Below are 20,154 nucleotides of genomic sequence, written 5' to 3' on the forward strand. Positions count from 1 at the left end.
CCCGCTCATAGTGAAAGCCGCCGGTCCGGACGATGCCCCCGATATCATAGCAGCTGCGGCAGCACAGGGATTGAGCCGTAGCGAGTGCCACGGAACAAGCGGCCAACTTAGGTCTGACTCTTCGTGCAGTGTTAGGCCTTGATGAGGCGCCAATGAAGGACGTAGTATTTACATATGTGCGGAATGGGCCTCTCGTCGAGCATGCGCAGGAAGAGGATCTACCTCGACAAATGACAGGTCTGCTAAATTGGTACAAGGCTTACATACAACTTAAAAGCGCCAAAGACTATATTTATGCGGAAGTTAGACCTGAGCATCACTTCAAACATTACTATATAACAATTCATCGGAGTGAATTGTTCCAGCTGTTCAATCTGCGCGAGCTCGACAAATCTATCATCGGTTGCTATGTTACGTAAGTGATTTATTAATTTCTACCCCATCTCGTTCATTGCCCGCACTATAAATATATATATTGTCCTAACTATCTTGTTGTGTACGCTATTATGCGAGAATGAAGAAGCGGGAAATGCGAATAAGGCGCATCCATGATGTTGGGTTCATTGACCCACAAATCGTTAATTCATATGTGTTAGAACACCACCCCACCGACGTGGAGGATGACCTCGTGGCGGTTTCTTATAAAACAGGAACTCAAAAGTGATATTCTATTTCCTTACCATTTTGGGTGAGTGTTTCTGTCTTGAGCACATTCTCTTTTGTTTACTCCATGCATGGTATGTGGCTAATCGATGAGTTATGCATGACTGCGCATGTATCGTGTCCGCAGGTTCCACTGGATTCTGCTAGTAATTCAAATTCAGAACTCCACAGTTCTCGTCCACGACTCTCTGAATATGGATCCGAAGCTTTGGGCCGACATGAAAAAAATGATGCAAAAGTAATCATTTTCATTCGTTTGCGCTCTATATCGATCGGCCTATTTCGTTCATCATTTCCTAATATCAAGTAACTAATTAATAACTCTCTTGTTCATTTAATTTTCTTTGCCTCGTAGGGTTTGGAGACGGTTCGTAGATCAAAAGGTCGGTGAATTCAAAAAAGAGCTACATTTTAAAAGGGCAAAGACTGCGACTCGGGGATATTCAGCCACCGGGGACCAATCTATGTGGATACTATGTTTGTGAGAGGATCCGGAGATACACCACCGAGCGGCAGCCGTCCGAGAACAACATCGGGAGGAATAACCTCCGGACGACGCTTAGTCCGGAAGCTCGCTTCCGACCACTTCAAGAGGAACTAGCTGGATGGTTCGCGAGGGAAGTCATCGATCCTAGAGGAGAACACTATGTAGAGGACGTAGAACTTTATATGCACTAAATATGTATGGAAACTTGTTCAAAACTGTATATGGTCATCCGATATTGAATATATATTGTATATTCCTCTTGAATTCTTTTTGGTTCTAATTTCAAATTTGTTTGAAATTGTACATTCATTTGCATGTATGTAGTACGGTAGAATATGTGAAACTCCTTCAAAATTAAAACCCAAAAGAAATAAAACAATACAAACTAAAAAGAAACCAGATTTAGGGGGAGGGGGGCTAAACCCTAAACCTGCGGCGGCCTTTAGTCGCGGTTGGCCAGGAGAACCGCGACTAAAGGTCCTCCGCCCCGAAGGACTGCTGGCGGTCACGTGGAGGCGCTTTAGTCGCGGTTCGTAAGGAACCACGACTAAAGGGGAGGCCTTTAGTCGCGCTTGCTTGGTCGCGGTTGCGCAACCGCGACCAATGACAATTACGAACCGCAACCGAAGCCGTTTTTTCCACCAGTGGGTACTCTGTCCCACTGAAGAACAAGAAAACAGAATGACCAAGAGTTGACAAGAATATACATCTAGCCTCTGAACAACTAGAATGCACATATATGACGATCGGAAGAGCTATTAGAGTGCTAAATATTATCCTGAAATGGGGTAAAAATATGTAAATAGAAAGTTATATTCACTAAGACTTATGTCTGGTTCAAAATTTCAGAAAACTTTTGTTCTTTTTTTTTTTGGGGGGGGGGGGGATAACTTTTATTTGGAAGATCATTTCAGATGAGGGTCCAGATTTCAGGAAAAAAATTCAAAATTTTAGTGGGTACTGAAATATTTGTATCCTCGATATTGCAGGTTTGATTCAAAATAATTTCAGAGAAAATTAATATTAGATCATGCTAAATAATTTAACTGCTCTCTTTTGTTTTTTTTTATAGTTGTCTGTTTTCGTTACGGAAGTAATGAAAAATGGAGCACTTTTTTATACAGTAGCTATTTCAGATGCTTCTTGATTGACTTACCCGGTGCAAAGAATTGCGGCATGGAGATTGTACTCTTTGGCGAAGATGAACGGCACGATCCCCGTGGAATGGCGGCCTACATAGCAGCATGATGCCACGTTAGTGGATGTCTTGGAAAGATGAGCCAAGAATGGTACGGCCGTACCGACGGGGAGACACGTACGTACTTGGACAATGGCGATGCGCAGCAGCGTGCCTCGGAGGCCGACGGCGGCGGAGGCGATCGCCATGACCGCGGGGCTGAGGAGAAAGCGGACGGCCATGGCGGCAGCCATGACGGTGTTGCTGCCTGCGATGATCTTGGGCTGTATGGCCATGAAGAGTCCCAGGCTGAACATGGCCATCCCCAGCCCTGCGTCGGAGAGGATGGAGATGGAGTTGGCCACGATGGCCGGCATGGTGAGGTGGAATCTCGAAGAGGAGGATGAGCAAGTTGTACCAGACGATGCACTGGAGCACGACGAGCTGCACCACGAGGTGGGCAGCATGCGGCCCGTACATGGGGCCGATGAGCGGTATGCCCACGATGACCGTGTTGGGCAGAGTGGAGAAGGAGAAGAGCGTGATGGACCAGTCCAGCCCGGCGAACGGGCGGTAGCGCGCGGGGCGAGGCGGCACCATACGGCGAGCGCGGCGATGACGAGGCCGGAGCTTCTGGAGGGTGTCGGCTGCGGCGAAGCGGAGGTCCATGGCGTAGATGTCGGTGGCGGAGATGACCTTGAAGATGAGGAGCGGCACGGCGAAGACGGCCACGAAACGGTTGATGCCGGCGCACTGCTCGGGGGTGATGACGGCCCACCAGCGCACGGACCCGTAGGCGAGTATCATCGCCACGTACAGCGGCACCACGGCGGACATCACCATGTACAGGTCGTGCCACATTATCATCGCGCACACACGCCCTGCCGGGCCACCGCGAGCAACGCCGGGCCGGAGTGGTGGCGCCGCCGCGAATCTTGGTGCACTGAGATAGTAAGCTACGATTTTCGTTTGATTGATATATAAACGGATTTGCTAGCCTTAAGGTAGAGTGTCAACCCCACATATATACGTGACCATCTCTCCTCATCGGGGGCACCACAATTAACCTACGATTTTCGTTTGATTGATATATAAACGGATTTGCTAGCACGCAGGGAATAGCTGGCCATCTTCTTGTCTGATTTTGAGTATTTCGCATTCCTGTCTCCGTCTATTCCCTTTCCATTCTTTTCTTTTTTGACCCTCTGGTTTGTTCCCACGTGCTTCTTCTCCCCAATGTTCGTTTATCCCAAACAAATGCTCCTTGAGTAATATAAATTTCTAAACCGAGACAATATTTTAATTCTCCTTTTGGGGTGTGGAATTTTGTGGTAAGAAAATAGGTGGGGAATAGCACAAAATAGATGAGGCACTCATATAGATGATTATATTACGTTTTTATCCGCGATTTATTATATACTAGCAAAATACCTGGTGACGTTGCTACTGGTTTCTTTTTATTGAATAATATATTTAGACCATTGATATTTTTTGTCAGGTTAGCAAATCTCAGAAAATTAGATACGTGATGGCTCGAGGAAGACGCATTACTTGCCTAAACTTGTATAGCTAATATTAATCAATACGTATGACATAACTGTAAGCAATTATTTTTGAATCTACTATTTTATTAGCGAAGAAATCCCATTAAACTAAATACTTCATGTTCATGGCTTGAGGAGACACATTAATTTGATTACTCACTATACTACACCTGTACAACAAACAAATGGATACATATTATGATCTAACAGCTCGGGGTTTCATCCAGATCGACATGTTTATTTTAGCGCTCGCATTGAACTAATGGATGGGTGGTCACTACTACCTTGCATATAAACAAAAGATTAAGAGCGTGTGGATGCCAGCAAATACGATTGGAGTTTCAGATACATGTGGACATGCTCCTGTTTCGTCTGATGTTGTTGCCACCACATGAACTACACTCCGGCAGCAGAGCTACAGCTTTGTATGAACAAATGCCAGAAAAGCTATACGGTCTTGCAAACAGCTAGCGCGCGTGTGCATGAGGTGACTTAGTAGCGGCAGCAGCCAGCAGCTGAGCGTGAGGAGAGAGAGCAGCAGCACGCAGGAGTCCTTCGGGGCTCTAGACTTCGATCGTGATCATGACGCCGATTTGATCATGAGTCGCTGTGATACGACTTATGAAGGACGTTTCAATCCTGACGAAAGGCCGATCGAAGCTGGTTTTCTTTAAGTAGTAAGTATACTAGAAAACATGTCCGTGCGCTGCACAGGATTATTTAAAAATCTTCAAGATTTACATATGCCAATTATATACATTATCATTAGCCATACAGTGTTGATAAATGAAGAGAACAACCAATCGACTTATAACACTACTGTATATTTGGTGCCAGGTAATGCTTGTAGCACTAAACACAAGGAAGACGATATATGTTTTCACACATTGTATCTCCATTTGACCATTATTAGTTGAGATCATAGGTTCACTGGCATGACATCGCAAGAAACTAATCACTTAAAGCAAATATGGACAGGTGCACCATAAAAATACTAGACTTGGTATGGAAAAATTAAACATAAATTTCTACTAATGTCATGTAAATAATGGTCAAATATTTCAAGATATCAGGCTTTACCTATAGCTGAGTATTTCCTATTCACGTGTCTTCGTGCCACTCCCTCGAGAAGCAAACTATCGGGATAAAAGCATGGATGCGCATGACCGAATATCAGCCGATCCAACAAACTCCAGGAATAGGGTGCACTGTTGCATATGCCGACGGAGCCTTCCGAAACTCACCACTCCAGCTAGATCAAGAAGGACCGACTTCAATAAGGTATCCATCTTCGCAAAAGAGGAACCCTAGGCCAGTCACCTTTATTAGGCAGATTGACGGGCCCCCATGCCGCCGCCCGCCGGTCGACCTCATCGGAGGAAGAGGAGGCCGCCACCGACCACAGACCCGTCGCCGAGTTGTCCGCCGCCTCCCCCGCCAAACATCATATAGTAGGCCACCACCATGAGCCGCCGGGAGGGTGGGGCGTAGATGACCCACCGGCCACCACCAAGCACGACCACGATGCCGTAGACGCTGGATCCGCAGCCGTCGGCGTCACCCCTGCTGCTAGCCACATCGCCAAGCCATCACCCGGCTGCTGCAGCCCTCGCCAAGGGAACCAGGCGCGATGCGTCACAAAACCACCACCCCAGGACGCCGCCCCGGATCCTGCCCTGAACCCAACCAAACCGACCCCCAACCAGCCCCGCTACCGGCCGGTGGTCACCGCCGCTGATCCAGCGCCTCCTCTATGTACGCAACGCATGAGGGGACCTGCCGCCGCCCAGAGCATCACGGGATTTGCCCGCACGCGTGCGCCGGTGGCGACATGGTGGACGGAGACTGGAGGAGGGGGAGGAAGAGGCGGTGGCGTTAGGGTTTTCCTCCCGAGCCGCCCGATGCGGGGTGCGACGCTGGGAGGTGTGTGTCAGCTCTGGCAAGGATAAATGGAGGATCCCATATGTTTTTTAAAATATTCAAAACACACAACAACTTAGTCATGCCTAACGGTGGCCAACGTCAAGTGCATCGAGTGGTCTAGAAGTAACAACTTAACTAAATTTAGTGAGGTTTCTCAAATTTGGGAACAACTAGTGGCATAGACCAAATTTTGACAAAAACAAGTGACTAAATTAGAAACCTTTTTTTTTTTGCTACGGACCATACTTAATTAAGTGTTTATCTCTACGTTGAAGTTCGTTATTTAGGTACGTTGTTTCCGGTTTTCCGAGTGGCCGCAGAAAGGTTCCATTGGAGATCCGTCTTCATACATGGTTGCACACTCCGACGAGCTTAATTAGCACGATGAAGATACTGCTTGAATTAGAAAAAGGAAGGTAGGTATATATTGACGCGCTGCAATGAGCTTAGCAAGATCTCCTGCTCTATTTACCAAACAAAAAAGTTGCATATTGACACGCTGAATGAGCTTAGCACGATCAGTTCTTTTCTAAATGCAAATGGTACGATCGGATTTTTCTTAATTTGCACGTGCCATCAGATCAGATACGTGAGTAGCCCCAAATACGGGAGTCCACGAGCATGCGTGACAATTTAAACCATTATATATGGCTATTACTTTATGAAATCGTAGGCACAAACACTACATCTCACAATCAGAAACTTTCTGTGCAGGAACTTGTCCAAGACATAAATAGTAGTCCTACTAGTATGATAACCTCGATCTGGATGAGAGAATGAAGCAATTAGATTAGTGGAAAGAAGAAAGAACACAAAGAAAGCAGCTCTTGCCGATTTTGTTCACAACGTGAGATCCTAATTATTGACTCCGAGATCATGGACCGATCGTCGATTTATTCTTACACAATGAGCAGCTGTGCACTCTTTCTGAGATTATAATCAGAAAAAGGCAACTCCTAACACGGAGTAGTCAATCGAATAGACACAACCTGATTTGCTGCCGTGTAGAACGTCGATTGAGGCCATGGTTCGAGTCATGGCGGTCACATGGAGTAGCAGATCATGCATCGAGACTTGGGGATCATGCATGCCCAGCGTGCAAGTTGCAGAATTCCTGTCATTTTTTTTTGTTTGTTTCACGTGACCTTTTTTCCTTTGGGCTGGCTAGCTAGCAATATTCATGCAATGCAAGTAGTAAGATTAACAAGCAAACGAGAAGTTTTATGCATGCACCTCGTCCCTGACGTCCACCCAGCTGCACCGGGCATCGGAATTCCTCACGATGGCAACGACCATCCGCCGCCTCACCACACCGGCGTCGTTCTACTCACCGTCACCGCGTGGATGCCCAACATTAGTACCCACATCACATATAGCTCGCCGAGTCCTGGTTCTCTATGTTGCACGTGCGGTATTTCTCGGTGCGCTCGGCGCCGGCTTCCCCTCTCGGCATCGTCCCCAAGCAGTCTCTCGTGACCGCCATGTCGGTGTTGCTTTTTATAAGTGCAGTCATCTTTTGTGCAGGGTGCTCATCATGCGGTTCCCGTGACCCGTGGCCCGTGCAACACGGTGCATGCCACGACCTTGTTCTCGACAGCACCGCTGACCACCACCTGTGAAGGCCATCTCTCCAACACATCTGCATGCTCACTTCCTGGATAAGCAAGTTCCATGACACTGCGTCACGATGATTCATAACTTTGAAAGTGAGATTCATGGGTGGTCTCCATGACTCCGATGGAGAAAACCCTTGTATTTTCGTGACGGTGGCCATGGTAGTTGATTTTTTTTATACGGGACATGAGGAGGGTGTGTGTTAGGTACATCCTTGTCTTCTCCGATTTTGTGGCTATTGTGTGTTTCTCTTCCAACTTCGACATATCAAACTGAGCAGGTAACGACGACACCTGTTTTTCTTAGCGGTTGTTTGCGGGAACAACGTGTAACCTGTTTTTTTGTTATCGATCTCTTCACGGTCGGAACGGTTTATTTGATGTATCCGGTTTTTTTATGTAAAAAAAAAGATTAACCACCGATAGTTTGGTTGGGCCTGATAGAGCCCAATATTTGGGAATTTCCATCCTGAACTCATTCCCCAATCCCCATTCGCATGTCCCGTATAGAAATTGAGAATTTTCATTCCAGGTCTGACAATGGGGAGTAAACCCCAGATAGAAATTGAGAATTTCCATTCCTGAACTCATTCCCCAATCCCCATTCGCATGTCAGACCTGATCTCATCTTGCTCCTGCCATGGAGAAGAGATCTAGGAAGGACAACTCTCTGGCGGCGGCGGCGGCGGCGGCGGCGGTTGACCTAACCGCCGGCCGCTTCCGCCCCATGGAGGAGGAGACACCTAAGGAGTTGATGACGGACAGCCCTCCGGCGGCGGCGGCCAGCCTTCTCACGGACGACCTCATCGTGGAGATCCTGTCCCGCCTCCCCGTCAGGTCAGTCCACCGCTTCAAGTGCGTCTGCAAGCTCTGGCGCGACCTCATCGCCCTGCCGGCGCACCGCAAGAAGCTGCCCCAAACCTTCGCCGGCTTCCTCTACACCACCTATCCCGGCGGCTACCGCCACCACCTGGCCGGCGTCTCGGCCACGGCCGTCGATTCCGTCGACCCTTCGCTGGCTTTCTTGGGGCCTATGAATTGCACCAAGATCTTTCTCCGGGGCACCTGCAACGGCCTCCTCCTCTGCTCCTGCTACCACAACGACGAGGAGGAACGCCTCGTCGTCTGCAATCCCGCCACCCAGAGGTGGACCGAGCTGCCCCCTCCTCCCCAGCCGCAGCCACCCGCGGAATTCTGTGTCGAACACCTCGCTTTCGATCCGGCAGTCAGCCCATCCCATTTCCACGTCCTTGCTTTTGAGTCCACCGGCAAGGATTATCACCTAACAGGAGTGAGCATATACTCGTCAAGAACCAGAGTCTGGTCTCATAGGAATGCTGAGCTGCTTGACAAAATTGTGCTCAGCTATGGAAGTGTCTTTGTTGGCGGTATGCTGCACCTGCCGGGCGACCTGTGCACCGACCGCCTCACCGAGCAGGACGACGGCTTTGTGGTGGTGGTTGTAGACATGGAGGGGAAGACATGGAAGACGGTCCGCGTGCCACGTGGTTTATATACAGGTGCAATCGGATGGTCACAGGGGTGTTTGCACTGTGCTACTCGATATCAAGATGACGAATGGGGTGAGGAGGTAGCAGTCTGGTGCCTTAAGGATTCTGATACTGGTCAAGAATGGTTTGTCAAGCATACTGTCAGGATCGATAAGCTGATTGACTTACTTGAGATGCAGTACTCAGTGGCTGGGTTTCATCCGGACTGCGATACCATCTTCTTTGTTACCAGGGGCCTTTATGACGGCGATTCATGGACGGCTTCTTCATTAGCATCATGGGATATGCGCCGTCTGGAATTCCGTACTATCCGTCACCTCGAGAATGGTAGTGGTGAGACATATCTACCTTATGTTCCTATGTTCTCAGAGTTGACATTGGCAGATGGAAATATGCACTAGCTGGTGTTACTTTCTGTTCACTTCATTCTTGGCCATACTCCAAGAAATAATCAGCTATTGCGTACGCATGCTGAATAATAATATATCTATGTGGATCTGCTTGTTCAATTCATGATTTTTGTATGCCTTTTGTGAAATTTTATTCTATGGACATGCCATAGTTACTTAGAGATGAATTTGAAATTATTTTTGCTATTCTCTCGCAATACTTACTCTGGCTAGGGTTTGGGTTGCTACTTGCTAGGACACCACCACTGGTGGAGCACAAGTAGATTTGGCCGTTCGGGTTTCTGTGTGTTCATGTTGCAGGCGCTTTCTCCTGACGGCTAGGGTTCATGTGGCCATGACACCACCACAGGCAGAGCAGAAGTGTCCAGGGTGTTCTTGTTTGTCACAGGTATCAGGCAGCTCTTTGTTTTAGTACATGATCTTCCTTCACAAAGTTACGAAGCCCCTCAATCTTCGTCCAACTCGCAACTCGTAGGCAGAGCAGAGTTGAACCTACAGTTAAGCTGCCCTTGTATTTGTGGTCACTAATTTGTCGGAAGGAATAAAACATGAATTTTCATGGTACCGACACCTTGGTGACACTACTCTGAAAGTTGAAGTATGGGTATGCATTTTACTCTTAAGAAATTTATGTATTATTTTACCAAAGGCATATTCATGATACTCTTTAAGAGGTATAAGAAGGGAATGGCATCTTAGGCAACTTTATCAGTTATTTGGAATGAGAGAAACACAATACCTCTGAAAGATGACTCTTATTCTTTTTCTTGAGCATGACGCTTAATATCGCTTATATCAGCTTCTATAGTAGACATGCTGTTGATGGAAAGCACATTATCTTCAATCTGATTCACTTCACCCTTTTTTCCATGTAGTTTAGTTTGTGATCATTGTTGTTTGTCAACTGATCTTTGGCCCACAAAACAGCTCAACCGAGATGTCTTTGCTTCTTGACTCACACTTTTGTAAGTGAGACGAGGACAGTGTACTATGCCTTCCCTGCAATTCATTAAGAGCATCTCTAGCAGAGCCCGAAAAAACGCAAACCGAAAAGGAAGGATTCAGTCTCCCGAAAACGGGAGTTTGTCCCTTTTTGGCAGTGGCGCAGAACAGAAACCGTAAAACACGAACTGAAAACATGTAATCAACATGTAATCAGAAATCTCGCGGGAGAATTCATCGATGAACACAAATAGACGATAGTTGTTGCTCCGATTGAGCACCAAACACCAAACAGTACATAATTCAAACTAATAACCTAAATTAACAAACACCAAACAGTACATAATTCAAACTAATAACCTAAATTAACTAATATCCGCAGCAGCGCGATCTAATTTTGCCCAAAAAGCGGCCAGGCAGCGACGTCGGCGGTGGTGGCGGTGGAAGGCGAGGCGGCGGACGCTTGGAGCTCCTAGTCGTCGTCGAGGTCGACGATCTCCTGCTGCAAGCGGCGGACGCGTTCTTCACGGCGCGCCGCCTCGTATTCCTGGACCTGCCGGACGGCGTCGGCCTCGTCGAGGCGCCAGCGTCGACGGGCCTCCGCGGCGGACACGGCCGCCACCTGAGCGACAACCGCGTCCTCCTCCTCGTCGTCGTGGACGTAGTCCTCGGTGGACACGACCGTCGCCGCCGTATGCGCGACGACAGCCAGCTCCGCCTCCTCCTCTTCTTCCTCCTCCTCCTCCTCCTCCTCCTCCTCCTCCTCCTCCTCCTCGTCCTCCTCCTCCTCCTCCTCCTCCTCCTCCTCCTCCTCCGACTCCTCCTCTTCCTCCTCCGACTCCTCCTCTTCCTCCTCCGACTCGGACCAACGGAGGCGTCGCGAACCGCCGGTGGAGGACCCCTCGCCTCCTAGCGCGTACTTGGCGAGCTTCCCCGGGGGCGTGAGCCCCCTGTTGGTCCACCGGCGGGCGCTGCGCTTGCGCGCGCCCTCCGAGCGGACCCATTTCCGCCGCTCCTCCTCGGTGCGGAATACGGGCGGACGCGGCGGCGACTCCCCGCCGCCCGATCCGGCGGCTGGGCTGCCAGCACCTCCACCGGAGGCCATCGTGCGGCGGAGGTTGGAGGTGCGGTGGCTGGCTGCGCGTGGATTGCTCGTCGGAGTGGGGGACTGGCGGCGGCGGAGGAAGAGAAAACGGCGGAGGGGAGTAGGGTTTGCGACCCGAACTCCCCTCGGCGAACCCTTTTAATAGGGGCCGTGCGGCGATTTGTTCGGGCCCCTGAACTTCCAATTCGGGCCGGCCCACTTTTTCGGGCGCTGTTATGCGCCAGTTTCGGTCCGAACCCGTAAATCCGCCGGAAAAGTTCGGTTCCGGCGGGATTTACGGACTCTGTTAGAGATGCTCTAAGGGTGTCTTCCGGCTCAGAACAAAGTGGAATGGAATTGGAATGGAATGTAGGCCGGTGGAATGTCATGCTTACATTCTGGTCTTGTGTTTGGTTAGAGTCAATGAGATGGAATGGAACCGTTTTATCATATCACCTTTGTAAATAAGAGTTGCAATTATATATGTCATTAAGCAATTTCATAGTGATATGATATCAGCATATAATCTGCTGCCTATGTATCATTTAATTCACAGGGACTTTTCTAGTAAACAAACCCAAAATTAGTGAAGCACAAAATCAATGACAATCCCAACAGAAAGCATACGTATCTAGCACTAATCGAGCTATTGCGGAGGATTAGTACTACTACTTAAAATCCATCGCTAAGATCGATTGATGCTAGCTTACCATTGCTTCTTTCAACTGTGCACTGCTTTTATTGGCATTTTGTTTTCTTATATACTTCTACTGAAACTCCGCCTATGTTGTCTCAACATAGCCGGTCCCAATCCCGGGTAAAGGAGGAGGGTTGTGATAGGCGAGGCGAGCCAACGTAAAAAACCCAGCCACTCTTATGGAGATGAAACCCAAAGGAACCTCGTTGGAGCGTAACCCTCTTAGCGACGCGCCACATCGGAACCCGGGTGTGGTGTCAAATGGGTAAGGGCCGGGCCATCACCCCCTTGGTGGCACGCCGTATCTTGATCTGGATACGGTGATAAGTGAGCAAGGGTCGGGTCGCCGCATCCTTAGTGGCGCGCTGCACCGACGCCCCGGTGTAGTGAAAAATGAGCAAGGGTCTCCGCATTTGACTCGACGAGTGCGGAGGGTAAGGAAGTTAGCCGAGCCTAGGAGGATACGCTTAGGTAGCTGGAACGTAGGGTCCCTGACGGGTAAGTTACGGGAGTTAGTTGATACAGCGGTGAGGAGGCGTGTTGATGTCCTATGTGTCCAAGAGACCAAATGGAAGGGACAGAAGGCGAATGAGGTGGAGGATACCGGTTTCAAGTTGTGGTACACGGGGACAACTTCAAACAAAAATAGAGTAGGCATCTTGGTCAATAAGAGCCTCAGGGATGGAGTTGTGGACGTCAAGAGGCAAGGGGACCGGATGATCCTTGTCAAGCTGGTTGTTGGGGACTTAGTCCTCAATGTTATCAGCGCGTATGCCCCACAAGTAGGCCACAATGAGAGCACCAAGAGGGAGTTCTGGGAAGGCCTGGAGGACTTGGTTAGGAGGGTACCTATTGGTGAGAAGCTCTTCATAGGAGGAGACCTCAATGGCCATGTGGGTACATCTAACACAGGTTTTGAAAGAGTGCATGGGGGCTTTGGCTATGGCATCAGAAAGCAAGAAGGAGAAGATGTCCTAAGCTTCGCTCTAGCCTATGACATGGTCGTAGCTAACACCCTCTTTAGGAAGAGAGAATCCCATCTAGTGACGTTCAGTAGTGGTCTACAATCTAGCCAGATTGATTTTGTCCTCTCTAGAAGAGAAGACAGACACGCCTGCATTGATTGTAAGGTGATACCTGGAGAGAGTGTTGTCCCTCAACATAAGCTGGTGGTTGCTGACTTTCGCTTTAGGATCCGTGTCCAGCGGGGTAAGCGCGCCAAAGTCGCTAGAACAAAGTGGTGGAAGCTCAAGGGTGAGGCATCCCAGGCTTTCAGGGAGAGGGTTATTAAGGAGGGCCCTTGGGAGGAAGGAGGCGATGCAAACATGATGTGGACGAGTATGGCGACCTACTTGCGGAAGGTCGCTGTAGAGGAGTTTGGGGTGACTACGGGAAGTAGAAGGGAAGCTAAGGATACCTGGTGGTGGAACGGTGAGGTCCAGAAGGTTATTAGGGAGAAAAAGGACTGTTTCAGATGCCTATATCTGGACAGGAGTGCAGCTAACATGGAGAAGTACAAGGTGGCGAAGAAGGCTGCAAAGCGGGCGGTGAGTGAAGCAAGGGGTCGGGCGTATGAGGACCTCTACCAACGTTTAAACACGAAGGAAGGCGAAGGGACATTTATAAGATGGCCAAGTTTAGGGAGAGGAAGACGAGGGATGTCAACGAAGTCAAATGCATCAAGGACGGAGATGATTAGCTTCTTGTGAAGGATGAGGCGATCAAGCGTAGATGGCGGGAGTACTTTGACAACCTTTACAATGGAGAGGCTGAGAGCTCTACCATTGAGCTAGACGACTCCTTTGATGATACCAGCATGTGCTTTGTGCGACGTATCCAGGAGTCTGAGGTTAAGGAGGCGTTAAGGAGGATTAAAGGCGGCAAGGCGATGGGTCCTGATGGTATCCCCATCGAGGCGTGGAGAGGCCTTGGAGACGTAGCGATAGTATGGCTAACTAAGCTTTTCAACCTCATTTTTCGGTCAAACAAGATGCCTGAAGAATGGAGGCGGAGTATTTTAGTACCAATCTTCAAGAACAAGGGGGATGTTCAAAGTTGTACTAATTACCGTGGAATCAAGCCGATGAGCCATACTATGAAGCTATGGGAGAGAGTCATTGAGCACCGCTTAAGAAGGTTGACAAGCGTGACCAAAAACCAATTTGGTTTCATGCACGGGAGGTCTACCATGGAAGCCATCTTCTTGGTACGACAGCTGATGGAGAGATACAGGGAGCAAAAGAAGGACCTTCATATGGTGTTCATTGATTTGGAGAAGGCCTATGATAAGATACATCGGAATGTCATGTGGTGGGCCTTGGAGAAACACAAAGTCCCAATAAAGTACATTACCCTCATCAAGGATATGTATGATAATATTATGACAAGTGTTCGAACAAGCGATGGCGACACTGATGACTTTCCAATTAGAATAGGGCTACACCAAGGGTCAGCTTTGAGCCCTTATCTTTTTGATTTGGTGATGGATGAGGTCACAAGGGATATACAAGGAGACATCCCATGGTGTATGCTCTTTGCGGATGATGTGGTGCTAGTCGATGATAGCCGAACGGGGGTTAATAGAAAGTTAGAGTTGTGGAGGCGAACTCTTGAATCGAAAGTATTTAGGCTTAGTAGAACTAAAACTGAATACATGAGGTGCAGTTTCAGTTCTACTAGGCACGAGGAGGGAGAGGTTAGCCTTGATGGGCAGGTGGTACCGGAGAGAGACACTTTTCGATATTTGGGGTCCATGTTGCAGAATGATGGCGATATCGATGAAGATGTGGGCCACCGAATCAAGGCTGGTTGGATGAAGTGGCACCAAGCTTCTGGCGTACTCTGTAACAAGAGAGTGCCACAAAAGCTAAAAGGAAGGTTTTATAGGACTGCTATCCGACCTGCGATGTTGTATGTCGCTGAGTGTTGGCCAACGAAGAGACGACATATCCAATAGTTATGTGTAGCAGAGATGCGCATGTTGAGATGGATATGTGGCCACACTAGAAAGGATCGGATACGGAACGACGATATATGAGAGAGAGTTGGGGTAGCACCGATTGAAGAGAAGTTGGTCCAACATCGTCTCAGATGGTTTGGACATATCCAATGGAGGCCTGCGGAAGTGCCAGTGCATAGCGGACGGATAAAGCGTGATGAGAATGTTAAGAGGGGTCGTGGTAGACCAAACATGACATGGGAGGAGTCCGTTAAGAGAGACCTGAAGGTTTGGAATATCGACAAAGATTTAGCCATGGATAGGGGTGCGTGGAAGTTAGCTATCCACGTTCCGGAACCATGACTTGGCTTCGAGATCTTATGGGTTTCAACTCTAGCCTACCCCAACTTGTTTGGGACTGAAAGATTTGGTTGTTGGTTGTTGGTTGTTGGTATATACTTCTACTGAAACTGTTTTGAAACCAGTTGGCTTGTGATTTCATAATGATGGGCTCGTGATTTCATAATGATGGGCATTCATTTTTATTTTCATATACATGGCTACTGCCCCGTGGCTGTTGTAACTCACTAGCCAGTCGGCATCCTGTGATCCATAATAAGTGACAGGGTTTAGTGCATAAATGTTTCGGAGCAGCAAATTCTCCTTCAAAACTCGTGGTATGAAGTCCGTACAGTTGTATGCATTCGCTGTTCTCGTCTCTTCAGATTTATATACTTGTCAATATGAACTACTGCCTTTTCTTGAAGAGCACATATTTATTTCGCTGTTGACAAACCACAGCGTCTTCTGTTCCTCAACACTGCAGGTTCTCGGGCACGCAGATAAAGCTATCCTGCTCGTGCACGTTTGTCATGAACCAGAATCGGTTGCTCGGTTTTAAATGCACCAGGCTATGTGTTGTTTGCTTCTACACAATGTCTGAACTTCTCCTGTGCTTCTCCCCTGCTGCAGCCTGCAATAGACTTGCGTTGACAATAGATCAATACCTGGTTCTAGCTCATACTCCAGTTTGCAACAAGTGCAAAACTAGTCCACAATATAACCGTATGTATTGATCAGTAAATAACAGAGAACAAAATCGGACTTGCAACATAACTGTCGAGCACTTTCTTTTCACAAGAAGCAAGCTGTCTGTCTATTTCCAACTTAAGGAGCCAAATATAGTGAAGTCATTTGATTTCCATGTATCCAATCTTGATGTTTTTTTAAGTAAGAGGACATAAACAATATAATTAGACAATATTAGTAATTTTGTAGTCCTGACTTCTGTATATAGGAACTAAAAAGTCCTGCCCCAGCTGACTGATATTTCTCAACAGCTGCTTCCACTTCACAAGAGACTCAAGATTCATTATTTTGGGAGAAGACTCAAGATTCACTTTAAGCACATACATTTCATTCGTGGAACATAAAAGAGTTTTCATACGGTGCAAAACTTCACAAATTTTACTACGGAGTATTTTGTACCAGCTAACAGTGACTACAACTCTCCATGGCATGCATCAAATTATTGATACTTGCCCAGGACCCTAGTATATTCACAGAACTAACAAGTTAATTATAATATTGTGAAGTGCTTTTTGGGAGAAATCTGTACATGATTTGAATATGCAGAGTCCCAAGCTACATAACTTTCATTACAAAAGGCCCAGGTTGAAACCCTGAGCTTGGAAACCGCCTCGTCATCTGGCTAGACACACAGTTTCTTGCATATGAATCTCGTCTGGATGATCAGCAACCTGTCAGCGGTGATGGTGGTGATCTATCTGCAAACGCTGCATCCCGTGGCAATTTTGGAGGCCGCAATAAGGGAGGAAGAGGTGCTGGACGAGGAAACTCTGGTGGTGGCGGCCGTGGTCAGTATAGCGACAGCAACCAGTATAGTGGTGGAGGCAACTATGGCAGTGGTAGCTACCAAGGTGGAGGCTATCAGCAACGTCAAGGTGCAGGCCGCAATGATAGGCAGGGTTCCTCTGTGGTCTGTCAGATCTGTGACAAAGAGGGGCATCCTGTGTTCCGCTGCTGGAAGAGGTTCAACAAAAGCTACCAAGGCCCTAACCCTGAGCGCTCGGCAAATACAGCAACAGGATCTTATGGAGCTGAAGGTCCCTGGTTCATTGACTCTGGGGCTACTGATCATATCATGGGGGAGTTGGACAAGCTGACCACAAGGGAGCGCTACAACGGTCAAGAGCAGATCCATGGTCCTAATGGCAAAGGTCTGGATATACATCACATTGGTCAATCTTTATATCATACCCCCAATCATAGTTTCCAACTCAAAAATATTCTCCATGTTCCTGATGCCACCAAAAATCTTATTTCCACTCATAAACTTGCATCTGATAATCATGCATTTATTGAACATTGGCCTGATTTTTCTTCTATCAAGGATCAGGACACAAAGAAAATTCTCCTTCAAGGTAGGAGCGTGGGTGGCCTCTATCCTATGCCGGCTTCATCATGGTCGTTCAACAAACAAGCACTTGGTGTCCAGTCCTCATCACATTGGCATAGGCGTCTAGGACATCCCTCTTCAGTAGTGGTTCAGAAAATTCTTCGAGAGAATAATATTCCTTTTAGTGAGTCCAATAAAGAGTCAGTGTGTGATGCATGTCAAAAGGCCAAGAGCCATCAATTACCTTATCCAAAGTCGTCTAGTGAGTCGTCTTTTCCTTTAGAACTTGTGTTTTCTGATGTATGGGGTCCTGCCTGTCCTTCAATTGGAAGAAATAAATACAATGTCAGTTTTATTGATGATTTCAGCAAGTTTTCTTGGATATATATGCTTAAAAACAAATCTCATGTGTTTCAGCGCTTTCACGACTTTCGAAATCATGTTGAACGTCTCTTTGATCGAAAGATTCTTGCTCTTCAAACTGATTGGGGGGGTGAGTATCACAAACTCAATGCCTTTTTCCAACGTGTTGGGATCTCGCATCATGTTTCCTGTCCTCATTGATGGGTTCGTTGCAAGGAAAACAAAAAAAATTCTACCGCAAAGACGAATAAATCCAAGATCTAATCTATGGAAAAGCCAAGATCTAATCTATGAGATCGAAGCAACGAGTTGAATGTGAGACTAATCCTCAAAGATTCCAAAGCCTACGAGATTAGATCTCGTTGTTGGTGTAGACGATCGTCCCGGTGCTGCAATCCGGCAGCACTTCCGTACTCGGTCGCGCGTACGGTGTCGATGAAGCACGTCCTCTCCCCGTTCCAGTGGGAAGCAGAGGTGTGGTAGATCTCCATGGAATCCCAGCAACACGACGGCGTGGTGGTGGTGGTGGAGAAGAAAAACTGCAGGGCTTCGCCTAAGCCGGAGCAGTGTATGGAGGAGGTAGAGAGGGGGCGGCCAGGGTTGGATGAAGGGGTGTGGTGGCCGGCCACCCCCTCCGCTCTTTATATAGGCGGAGGGGTCGGCCTAGGGTTTCCCCTAGGGCCCACCCTCCCCTTGGCCGGCGCATGAAGGGGGGAGATCTTTGATACGTCTCAAACGTATCTATAATTTCTTATGTTCCATGCTACTTTTATGACAATACTTGAATGTTTTATACATACTTTACAGCATTATTATACATTTTCCGGCACTAACCTATTAACAAGATGCTGAAGTGCCGATTCTGTCGTTTCTGCTATTTTTGGTTTCAGAAATCCTAGTAAGGAAATATTCTCGGAATTGGACGAAATCAACGCCCAGGGTCCTATTTTTCCACGAAGCTTCCAGAAGACCGGAGGGATAACGAAGTGGGGCCACGAGGTGGCCAGACCATAGGGCGGCGCGGCCCAGGCCCTGGCCGCGCGACCCTATGGTCTGGGCCCCTCGCGTCCCCCCCTGACCTACCCTTTCGCCTACAAATAGCCTTCGTCGCGAAACCCCCTGTACCGAGAGCCACGATACGGAAAACATTACTGAGAGGCCGCCGCCGCCAATCCCATCTCGGGGGATTCAGGAGATCGCCTCCGGCACCCTGCCGGAGAGGGGAATCATCACCGGAGGGGCTCTACATCATCATGCACGCCTCCGGATTGATGCGTGAGTAGTTCATCCTTGGACTATGGGTCCATAGCAGTAGCTAGATGGTTGTCTTCTCCGCATGTGCTATCATTGTTATAGATCTTGTGAGCTGCCTAACATGATCAAGATCATCTATTTGTAATGCTACATGTTGTGTTTGGTGGGATCCGATGAATCTAGAATATTATGTCAAGTTGATTATCAATCTATCATATATGTGTTGTTTATGTTCTTGCATGCTCTCCGTTGCTAGTAGAGGCTCTGGCCAAGTTGATACTTGTAACTCCAAGAGGGAGTAATTATGCTCGATAGTGGGTTCATGCCTTCATTTAATGCAGGACGATGACAGAAAGTTCTAAGGTTGTGGATGTGATGTTGCTACTAGGGATAAAACATTGATGCTTTTTCTAAGGATATTTGTGTTGATTACATTACGCACCATACTTAATGCAATTATCTGTTGTTTACAACTTAATACTGGAGGGGGTTCGGATGATAACCTGAAGGTGGATTATTTAGGCATAGATGAATGTTGGATAGCGGTCTATGTACTTTGTCGTAATGCCCTGATTAAATCTCATAGTAATCATCGTTGATATGTATTGAATCTTTATTTGTCAATTGCCCACCTGTAATTTGTTCACCCAGCATGTTAGTTATCTTATTGGAGAGACACCACTAGTGAACTGTGGACCCCAGTCCATTCTTTTACATCTGAATACATTCTACTGCAATTATTGTTTTTACTATTCTTTGCAAACAAACACCATCTTCCACTCGATACGTTTAATCCTTTGTTTTCAGCAAGCCGGTGAGATTGACAACCTCACTGTTACGTTGGGGCAAAGTACTTTGATTGTGTTGTGTAGGTTCCACGTTGGCGCCGGTTTCACTGGTGTTGCGCCACACTACATTCCTCCACCAACAACCTTCACGTGCTTCTTGGCTCCTACTGGTTCGATAACCTTGGTTTCTTTCTGAGGGAAAACTTGCTGCTGTGCGCATCACACCTTCCTCTTGGGGTTCTGTTACCTGCCAAAACCCACCGGCGGGCAATGGTTAAGCAACACGAAGAGCCGGGAGGCTCCCAAGGCCGCTTAGTGGACCCTGGCACCTCGCGTCGTCC

General features: G+C 47.8%; 2 pseudogenes; one reads left to right on the forward strand and one right to left on the reverse strand.

The window, feature by feature from the left end:
- Nucleotides 1-963: 963 nt before the first annotated feature.
- Nucleotides 964-3,194, reverse strand: LOC124646998 (annotated as a pseudogene).
- Nucleotides 3,195-12,236: 9,042 nt separating this feature from the next.
- On the forward strand, nt 12,237-16,312 carry LOC124646999 (annotated as a pseudogene).
- The last annotated feature ends 3,842 nt before the right edge of the window (nt 16,313-20,154 follow it).

The sequence above is a fragment of the Lolium rigidum genome, chromosome 4 (assembly GCF_022539505.1).
Source record: "Lolium rigidum isolate FL_2022 chromosome 4, APGP_CSIRO_Lrig_0.1, whole genome shotgun sequence".
In the NCBI taxonomy this organism is placed as follows: domain Eukaryota; kingdom Viridiplantae; phylum Streptophyta; class Magnoliopsida; order Poales; family Poaceae; genus Lolium; species Lolium rigidum.